The 11,370-nt window shown below is 40.4% G+C and overlaps 1 long non-coding RNA gene across 1 annotated transcript; it reads right to left on the bottom strand.

The window, feature by feature from the left end:
- Positions 1-4,433: 4,433 nt before the first annotated feature.
- LOC127625402 (uncharacterized) lies at positions 4,434-8,791 on the bottom strand. The gene is made up of 5 exons (XR_007968281.1): positions 8,719-8,791; positions 7,893-7,956; positions 7,395-7,647; positions 6,919-7,187; positions 4,434-6,778 (listed from the first exon to the last, which is right to left on the bottom strand). It is a non-coding gene; the product is annotated as an uncharacterized LOC127625402 (long non-coding RNA).
- Positions 8,792-11,370: the final 2,579 nt, after the last annotated feature.

Genomic DNA, 11,370 nt, shown 5'->3' on the forward strand with positions numbered 1-11,370 from the left:
AGAAACGTGTGATTTGCTACATTTGAAGAGGCTGGCAGGCTCTGTAAGAGCATGCCTCAATATGGGGTAAATGTTGCACCCCTGGGGGGCAGGAGCTGCCCAAAGTTGCCCCCATTGACTTACAATGGTGTAGGACGGCCCATGAAATGAAATTGCATGGTGATTTTGTATTGAACATAGCTCTGGATCACAGTGTCATAGAGACAAGGGGGTGGGCTCATTTTACTCAGACGACCAATCAGTCAATCAGGATCACTGTGAAGCTATCAAGCTACGCCCTAGCAACAATTTAAAGCACCTTAGCAACAAGTCCCATAGACTTCTAATGAAACACAAAGGAATATCTCCGGATAGAAGTGTCATAGAAACACAAGGGTGGTCTCGTTTGACTCGGGGCAGCAAACAGCCAATCATGAATCACCTCAACACTTCCTAGCCCCTCCCTAGCAACCATTGTCGAGCACCTTAGCAACCAAAATCCATAGAGGGATATCTTCCATTCTGAATGTCACAGAGGCATGGGAGTTGGTTTATATCATTCATACTGACAAGCAGCCTTTGGAGATTCATGATTGGCAGCTGCCAAGCCACTCCCTAGCAACTAAACACAGTACCCTAGCAACCGAGTAACAAATCACATATTTCTGCACCAGAAAATCCTACAGACTTCTGGGTTGATTTATTTCAACCAGGATGGCAAGGACACTTCATTAGTATCACTATGGTAACTGCCTAGCAACCAGATGGGGTTACCCTAGCAACCAAGTAACAAATCATATATCTCTGCACCAGAAAATCAGAGAGACTTCTGGGTTGACTTATTTCAATCAGGATGGCAAGGAGACTTGATTACTATCATTATGGTAACTGCCTAGCAACCAGATGGGGTTACCCTAGCAACAGAGTAACAAATCACATATCTCTGCATCACAAAAACGTAGAGACTTCCGGGTTGACTTATTTCAATCAGGATGGCAAAGAGACTTGATTAGTATCACTATGGTAACTGCCTAGCAACCAGATGGGGTTACCCTAGCAACCCACTAACAAATCACATATCTCTGCATCACAAAAACGTAGAGACTTCCGGGTTGGTTTATTTCACTCAGGATGGCAAGGACACTTCATAAGTATCACTATGGTAACTGCCTAGCAACCACATGGGGTTACCCTAGCAACCGAGTAACAAATCACATATCTCTGCATCAGAAAAACATAGGGATTTCTGGGTTGGTTTATTTCAATCAGGATGGCAAAGACACTTGATTATAATCACTATGGTAACTGCCTAGCAACAAGGAGGGGTTACCCTAGCAACCAAATAACAAATCACATATCTCTGGATCAGAACATCGTAGAGACTTCCTGCTTGACTTATTTTACTCTGGATAGCAAGGACACTTGATAAGTATCACTATGGTAACTGCCTAGCAACCACATGGGGTTACCCTAGCAACCGAGTAACAAATCACATATCTCTGCATCAGAAAAACATAGGGACTTCTGGGTTGGTTTATTTCAATCAGGATGGCAAAGACACTTCATTATAATCACTATGGTAACTGCCTAGCAACAAGGAGGGGTTACCCTAGCAACAGAGTAACATATCACATATCTCTGCATCAGAAAAACGTAGAGACTTCCGGGTTGACTTATTTGACTCAGGATGGAAAGGAGCCATGTATTGTATTACCTTGGTAACTGCATGGCAACCACATGGGCTTACCCTAGCAACCGAGTAACAAATCACATATTTCTGCACCAGAAAATCGTACAGACTTCTGGATTGATTTATTTATGACCATAATTTTTGTTCTTTTCAAGCATGCTATTTTACGAGTTTTGCCACGGCAAGCACCACTCACATTTTCTTCAGGAAATGTACCTATCTAGTTAGTGGTGCTTGCAAAGCATCACTATTGTAATCTCACATACTTATTATTTTTATTAGTGGTGCTTGCAAAGCATCACTATTGTAATCTCACATACTTATTTTTATTTTTCTTCTTTTATTATTATTCTATCTCCGTACAAAACTTGGCACCTAACTCGTCCCGCACCGTTTGGCGTGAGACCCACAAATGAGGTGTCAAATCGAACGGCCTATTGAGGACACGTGTGCTATGACTTTTATAAGCGTATCGGGTACGGTATTTGCCCCAGGGGCAAAAAAGCGGCCGAAAAATCCCATAGACTTAACATTGTGACAAACTTTGAGGCGTCACGGCTCCGAGCGAGGATTTCACAGAAACGTGTGATTTGCCACATTTGAAGAGGCTGGCAGGCTCTGTAAGAGCATACCTCAATATGGGGTAAAAGTTGCACCCCTGGGGGCAGGAGCTGCCCAAAAATGCCCCAATTGACTTATAATGGTGTAGGACGGCCCATGAAATGAAAAGGCATAGGGATTTCTATTGAACATAGCTCTGGATCACAGTGTCATAGAGACGAGGGGTGGGCTCATTTTACTCAGACGACCAATCAGTCTCTCAGGATCATTGTGAAGCTATCAAGCCACGCCCTAGCAACCATTAAGAGCACCTTAGCAACAAGTCCCATAGACTTCTATTGAAACAGATCAAAGGGATATCTCCGGATAGAAGTGTCATAGAAACACAAGGGTGGTCTCGTTTGACTCGGGACAGCAAACAGCCAATCATGCATCAAATCAACACTTCCTAGCCCCTCCCTAGCAACCATTGTCGAGCACCTTAACAACCAAAATCCATAGAGGGATATCTTCCATTCTGAATGTCACAGAGGCATGGGAGTTGGTTTATATCATTCATACTGACAAGCAGCCTTTGGAGATTCATGATTGGCAGCTGCCAAGCCACTCCCTAGCAACTAAACAGAGTACCCTAGCAACCGTTTAGCAGTAACTATATCTCTGCACCACAAAATCAGAGAGACTTCTGGGTTGATTTATTTCAATCAGGATGGCAAGGAGACTTGATTAGTATCACTATGGTAACTGCCTAGCAACCACATGGGGTTACCCTAGCAACCGAGTAACAAATCACATATCTCTGCATCAGAAAAGCGTAGAGACTTCCGGGTTGACTTATTTCAATCAGGATGGAAAGGACACTTCATTAGTATCACTATGGTAACTGCCTAGCAACCAGATGGGCTTACCCTAGCAACCGAGTAACAAATCACATATCTCTGCATCACAAAAACATAGAGACTTCGGGTTGACTTATTTCAATCAGGATGGCAAGGACACTTCATTAGTATCACTATGGTAACTGCCTAGCAACCAGATGAGCTTACCCTAGCAACCGAGTAACAAATCACATATCTCTGCATCAGAAAAGCGTAGAGACTTCCGGGTTGACTTATTTCAATCAGGATGGCAAGGACACTTGATTAGTATCACTATGGTATCTGCCTAGCAACCAGATGGGCTTACCCTAGCAACCGAGTAACAAATCACATATCTCTGCATCACAAAAACATAGAGACTTCGGGTTGACTTATTTCAATCAGGATGGCAAGGAGACTTGATAAGTATCACTATGTTAACTGCCTAGCAACCAGATGGGGTTACCCTAGCAACCGAGAAACAAATCACATATCTCGGCACCAGAAAAGAGTACAGACTTCGGGTTGATTTATTTCAATCAGGATGGCAAGGACACTTGATTACTATCACTATGGTAACTGCCTAGCAACCAGATGGGGTTACCCTAGCAACCGAGAAACAAATCACATATCTCGGCACCAGAAAAGAGTACAGACTTCGGGTTGATTTATTTCAATCAGGATGGCAAGGAGACTTGATTAGTATCACTATGGTAACTGCCTAGCAACCAGATGGGGTTACCCTAGCAACCGAGTAACAAATCACATATCTCTGCATCAGAAAAACGTAGAGACTTCCGGTTGACTTATTTCAATCAGGATGGCAAGGAGACTTGATTAGTATCACTATGGTAACTGCCTAGCAACCAGATGGGGTTACCCTAGCAACCGAGTAACAAATCACATATCTATGCATCAGAAAAACGTAGAGACTTCCGGGTTGACTTATTTCAATCAGGATGGCAAGGAGACTTGATTAGTATCACTATGGTAACTGCCTAGCAACCAGATGGGGTTACCCTAGCAACCGAGTAACAAATCACATATCTCTGCACCAGAAAACAATACAGATATTTGGGTTGAATTATTTCACTCAGAATGGAAAGGAGCCATGTATTGTATTACCTTGCTAACTGCATAGCAACCACATGGGCTTACCCTAGCAACCTAGTAACAAATCACATATTTCTGCACCAGAAAATTATACAGACTTCTGGGTTGATTTATTTATGACCACAATTTCTGTTCTTTTCAAGCAGGCTATTTGACGAGTTTTGCCACGGCAAGCACCACTCACATTTTCTTCAGGAAATGTACCTATCTAGTTTTTATTTTTATATCTCCGTACAAAACTTCGGCACCTAACTCGTCCCGCACCTTTTGGCGTAGACCCACGAATGAGGTGTCAAATCGAACGGCCTATTGAGGACACGTGTGCTATGACTTTTATAAGCGATCGGGGGTACGGTGTTTGCCCCAGGGGCAAAAAAGCGCCCGAAAAATCCCATAGACTTTACATTGCGACAAACTTTGACGCATCACAGCTCCGAGCGAGGATTTCGCAGAAACGTGTGATTTGCTACATTTGAAGAGGCTGGCAGGCTCTGTAAGATGCATGCCTCAATATGGGGTAAAAGTTGCACCCCTGGGGGGCAGGAGCTGCCCAAATTTGCCCAAATTGACTTACAATGGTGTAGGACGGCCCATGAAATGAAATTTTTGAATATTTATCTATCTATCTATCTGAGGGTCAATATTTATCTATCTCTCTCTCTCTCTCTCTCTATCTATCTATCTATCTGAGGGTAAATATCTATCTCTCTATCTATCTATTTATCTGAGTGCCTATCTATCTATCTAGCAACTAATTTAAACTTCAAACTACTTTTAAACTTCAAACTACTTTAAACTTCAAACTTTCTGGTCCAAACTTTCACAAGCCAACTTAAAGTTTGTCTCGACGAACTTTTTCTAGTTAAGTTGGCTTGTGAGAGCCAACTTACTGAAATCCTACTTAAACTTATACCGATTCTTCTTATTATTCTTCTTAGCGGTGAAATTTCGGTATCTAACTCCTCCTAGAGCTTTTAAGCTACAGGCACCAAACTCGGCACAGACCTTCAGACTAATCCCGAATAGTGTGCTATATCTTTTCTAACTGATCGGACTTACGGTTTTCCTAAAAATGACGATCAAACTCGGAAAAAACTCCCATTGACTTAACATTGCGGAATGTTCAGAAATTTAAATCCCAACTGACATTTTCACACACGCAGACAAAAAGGGCCTGTCAGCCCTGCGTCTCTCCCTCTCTCCCTCAGAGGATTTCTTTTATCAAGCAGCCAAAAAGTAATGACCTAAAATCTTCATAGCCACATGCTAAAACATGCTAAAAACGTGCTAGCATCTATCTGAGGGTCAATATCTATCTATCTATCTATCTGAGGGTAAATATCTATCTCTCTCTCTCTCTATCTATCTATAGCTATCTCTCTATATATCTAAGGGTAAATATCTATCTATCTAGCAACTAAGTTAAACTTTTAACACTACACTGTAGAACTGGCTCATTAGAGTCATTAATTTGGGAATCAGACTACACTGGTCACACTGTATGTTTCACATTGTAGATTGAAAAGAACCGGCTCATTAGAGTCATTCATTTGGGAATCAGACTACACTGGTCACACTGTATGTTTCACACTGTAGATTCAAATGAACTGGCTCATTAGAGTCATTCATTTGGGAATCAGACTACACTGGTCACACTGTATGTTTCACACTGTAGATTCACAACAACCGGCTCATTAGAGTCATTAATATTGTAATCAGATTACACTGGTCACACTGTAAGTTTCACATTGTAGATTCAAAAGAACCGGCTCATTAGAGTCATTAATTTGGGAATCAGACTACACTGGTCACACTGTATGTTTCACACTGTAGATTCAAAAGAACCAGCTCATTAGAGTAATTTGTTTGGGAATCAGACTACACTGGTCACACTGTATGTTTCACACTGTAGATTCAAAAGAACCAGCTCATTAGAGTAATTTGTTTGGGAATCAGACTACACTGGTCACACTGTAGATTCAAAAGAACCGGCTCAGAGTCATTAATGTTGTAATCAGACTACACTGCTCACACTGTATGTTTGAAGTTTAAGTGCTAAAATCCAACTCCAACTCCAACTGCATTTTTGACTTGCAAGTGTGTTGCAACCAAGTTGAGCCAGCGAGCCCAGAGCTTCACAAAGGGACGGAAAATAGATATTGGAAGATTTAAAACGCAGTGTTTGAGTGCCCTTTCTGACGGGTCAAAAACCTATTTAAATAAAAAAGATGGCTTTACCCCGGAGTTTGAGGAGGGGGTGAGCTATGTACTCCAAAAACACACTATATCAAATGCATACGGACAGATACATTTGTTTGTGGGTCCTGGAACCCTGAAATTCAAAACGGTTCCAATGGAGATCACAGAGGAGGCAATGATGCAGGCCAAACATGCCCTGTGTCCGGCTTCCCCACTGATGAGTGGAGAAGAACAGGACGACATCTCTCAGGGTGGATACCTCAGCCTCCAGGGAAAGATCATAGATGTATATTTTCTATCCGTCTAATACTTTTTGCAGTATCTAATATAATGTACTAAATTAACATCATTACCTCCTCATCATCCAGTTACAAGTTGCCTAAAAAAAAAACGAAAAAACAGTGATAAAATGATAATGATCGTGTAATTAACAAATTGAATAAATAAAAGAACAATTCAAAATGTGCAATTGTGGAACTCCAGGAACATAACTAAGAAACAGAACTGTATTATACTCACCCATAAATTTACTTTTTCCAGTTGTGTGGCACGAGGATGACTAGAACCAACGTCCCCATTCTGGACATGCGGCTCCAGTGTGGAGGAAAGGCCTTTGACGTGTCGCTGTGGAGGGATGAGGCGCTGATGGACCTCTACGTGGGTGACGAGGTGGTGCTCACACACCTTCGTCCCTGCATTTTTAAGAACGGCCAGAGGAAATTCCAGTCCTCGGCCTACACGTCTGTGCAGGTACATAATGCACAACACTACTGCTGCCATAGTTTACACTGAAACAGAGGAAACGTTTTTTGGAGATGTAAACCTACATTTCAATTAATAAATATCACATGAACAAAAGCATAACTGTTCAGAATATCAGCATGACTGTAATCTGATAATAGGCTAGAATTGCAAGTGTGTTTTCTAATACAACAGGTCAATAAACAAGAATTTAAATGTACAGAAAGCAAAATTGTACAAAAAGAAATACTTACAGTGAGGTGTTTTTTTTAGTACTAATACACTGACATTTCCCACACTGGTTTGTTTCCACAGATCCCTGAGGGCCAGGTTGAGGAAACTGAGGTAGACATCATTGGTGTCTCTGAGGTCAACGACACCTGCACATTCCTCAGCAGTGAGTCGGAGGTATTCATTGTGCCGTCAACCGTCTTCTCTGGCAACCCAGACGACATCATCGACAGACTGCCAATGAAACTTGTGCTGAAGCACCTTAACAGACGGGTCCTGCAGATCCGCGAGAGGGAGAGCTCAGCAGAATAGCCTGCTCCCTCAACCATTTTTCTTAATTTATTTAATTTGTTTGTGTTCTGAGAAAATTATTTAATTGTTCTTGTTTAGTTTATATAGTTTGTTCCAAAATAAAATATAATTTCACGTTTCAAAGTGTTGTCTTCCCTATCATCCGTATATTTTTGACAATAATGCATACCCTCTAATTACCTGCAGAAAAGTAACACTGTTTTGCTTACCTGTTGTGATGCAATGTAATGATCAAGAAATTCGTGGACCTTTGTCATCCATTTGAATGCAACACTGTGGGAGAATTGAAACAGAAAGTTACAATCTTACAACAAGTGTGAAATTACACAAATATAATGCAAAATACATTAATTGAGATATCAACAAACTCATACATTTGTCATGCATGTAACAGGATGTAGTCCCTGTAAAATATTAATCCTATCCTGATTGTTTAAAAGTGAAGCTTGCACTTTTAATCACATCGTGATCCAGTGTTTCCCGACTCAGGACAACGTGGTACAGGTATGAAATTAAAATTCCTACCCCTCTGGTTCCCTCGAGTTTAAACTACAAACTAATTTAAACTTTAAACTAATTTAAACTATAAACTACTTTAAACTTCAAACTACTTTAAACTATAAGCTACTTTAAACCAATTTAAACTAATATAAACTTCAAACTACTTTAAACTATAAGCTACTTTAAACCAATTTAAACTAATTTAAACTTCAAACTACTTTAAACTTCTTCAAACTTTCTGGTCCAAACTTTCACAAGCCAACTTAAAGTTTGTACTCAAACTTTTTAATCTAGTTTACCATTGCAACCTTTACCAAATAAAATTCAATCAAAACATACAGGCATATACTTTAAGTATACTTGAAGTTGTTCCAATTTAGTACACAAACGTACAAAAAAATATACTTAAGGTTATGCTTTGCTACAATTTAATAACTAAAATATACTTGGTACAAAATTAGTTGTTCCAAAATAGCACACTTCAAGTTAACTAATCATTAACACACTTGAAGCATACTGATAATTAGTCTTCACCAGGGTTATGAGGGGCTAAATCTTCCTTTTTTTTCTCCTCATCTTCTTTCTTCTATGTGTGTCTGCCCACGTTTATTTTCTGTCGTCTTACAGGTGTTTTCTTAATTAGTTACGGGCGGAACACTAGCGCCGCAATGAATAGTTCCGCCTATTACTATAGGTACCAAAAAATAGCAGGATAAACAGCTATAATTTAAACTGCCGATGGGAGGCAGATACACCAACCATGCCTTTAAATTAAAAGAACTCTTAAAGAAACAAACAAAAATAAATAAAACATTTTGGAACAGCAGCCACACACAAACCACGCATTGTTATTTTTTCTTGCTGAAATGCTCATTGTTACACTTGCGCCTGATGGCCACTCGCCTAAAATATATATTTTAAGTAAAATGCTAATTAATTCACTTTTAAAAAAAATAAACAGAATTTTCACTTCAAATATATTTTTAGATAATATATTAAAGTACAATTATTTTAAAGTTTGTTAAAAGTTGTATTGTGAAAATTGGTAAAAGCATGATGCTAATATACTTTAAATATATTTAAAGATATTTCAATTTGTGTTAGTATATTTGCAATATACAGCTGAAAAAAGAGAATATATTTCAAATACAATAAAGTATACTTTTTTTTCACTAGGGTAGTTCACCAAACAATTTAAAATTATCTTATCATGTACTCACTCTCCTGCCATCCCATGTCTTCCTTTCTTCAGCAGAACACAAATATTATCCTATCGGGAGTGAAGAAAAAACGTGAGTGTGCCAGAATGATGGGGAAATACCTGTATATGCGTTATAGAGCAGTAGAAAGACTTATGACTCCCAATGAGAGAAACTAATACAGAACAAGGAACATATCAGGTGAATTCGGAGATGCAACTGTGAAAAGCAGTCCTGTTACTTATTTAGTTTTAGTACTTCGGTATATTATTGGTAAAGAAAGCTGTGCTGGACTCAGCAGACTCCGGGCAATAAGGGGTGAAGAACGGAGCAAGGTTTGATGTCTGTTAATAATAATAGCGCAAGAGCACCTAAGAGCAATCACATCGGCTAAAGGGGCTTAGTTTGCACTGATGGAGACAAAGTTAATCGATCATGCTTATTTGTGGGTGAAAATATGGGATTGGATTTGCTGGCTTGCAGGCCATATTAAGTAGAGAAATAGAACATGAACAGCTCTTTTTCTGTTGCATGAAGTAGCGCAGCAGGTCACAGCAGGTGAAAATAAAAGAAGGTTTCGTTTACCATGCACCACTCTGCTGACTCGCGATTGTGCAGCAATGCACAGCTCGAACCATATCATTAAGTTTGCCGATGACACGACCGTGGTATGTCTCATCAGCAAGAACGATGAGTCAGCATACAGAGAGGAGGTGCAGCGGCTAATGGACTGGTGTAGAGCCAACAACCTGTCTCTGAATGTGGACAAAACAAAAGAGAAGGTTGTTGACTTTAGGAGAGCACAAGGTGAACACTCTCCGCTGAACATTGACGGCTCCTCTGTGGAGATCGTCAAGACCACCAAATTCCTTGGTGTTCACCTGGCGGAGAACCTCACCTGGTCCCTCAACACCAGCTCTATTGCCAAGAAAGCCCAGCAGCGTCTCTACTTTCTTTGAAGGCTGAGGAAAGCACATCTCCCACCCCCCATCCTCACCACATTCTATAGAGGGACAATTAAGAGCATCCTGAGCAACTGCATCAAGGCCTGGTTTCGGACTTGCACCGCAAAAGCCCTGGAGAGGCTAGTGAGGACAGCTGAGAAGATCATCGGGGTCTCTCTTCCCTCCATCAAAGACATTTACAAAAAACACTGCATCCGCAAAGCAAACAGCATTGTGGATGACCCCACACACCCCTCACACAAACTCTTTACCCTCCTGCCATCTGGCAAGAGGTACCGAAGTATTCGGCCCTCACGGCCAGACTGTGTAACAGCTTCTTCCCCCAAGCCATCAGACTCCTCAATACTCAGAGACTGATCTGATACACACACACACGTGTCCTGAGTTGCACTTTAATTACTGTCACTTTATACCTGGTTGCTACCTCAACTTTGTTCTACGAGCGGTGAGGAATAAAGGCAAGTTGTGCAGGGAGGACCAAACATCATGGTTTTTCCGGACTTCGCTAGAGCTACACAAATGAAGCGGGATGGATTCAAAAAGTGTAAAAAATAACTGCACCAACAAAAGGTAAACTTCGCACTGCTTTATCATGCTATGCTGTGAACTGATGCCAAGGATGGATGCAGGACTTTTACATGCCCACGACAAGCCTTCATTAAATCATTGGTGTGAGTGGATCATTTCATTTTGCACTCGATCAACAATATATACTTCACATCATGCATTTTACTGATGCAGCCTGAGAGGGTTTGTTGTTCTGTTGTATTCCCACTGCCTCCTGACTGGCTCTCTTTTTTTTTTCGACCTTGTTTGACTTGCTGTTGAGGTCATTTGTTCATTTTGTGGGTTCGATGTTATTGTTTACTGGGGCCTATTTTATAAAAAAAAATTATTTTATATGTTTTGTTATGTACAGTTTAATGGCAAGGTTTATGTAAAGGGGAGACACAAAAATAATATATATAGTTTATAATTTAGAATATATTTAATAAAGCCTTAGAAGAATTTTATTTAAATTG

This window comes from Xyrauchen texanus, chromosome 31 (assembly GCF_025860055.1).
Source record: "Xyrauchen texanus isolate HMW12.3.18 chromosome 31, RBS_HiC_50CHRs, whole genome shotgun sequence".
NCBI lineage: Eukaryota > Metazoa > Chordata > Actinopteri > Cypriniformes > Catostomidae > Xyrauchen > Xyrauchen texanus.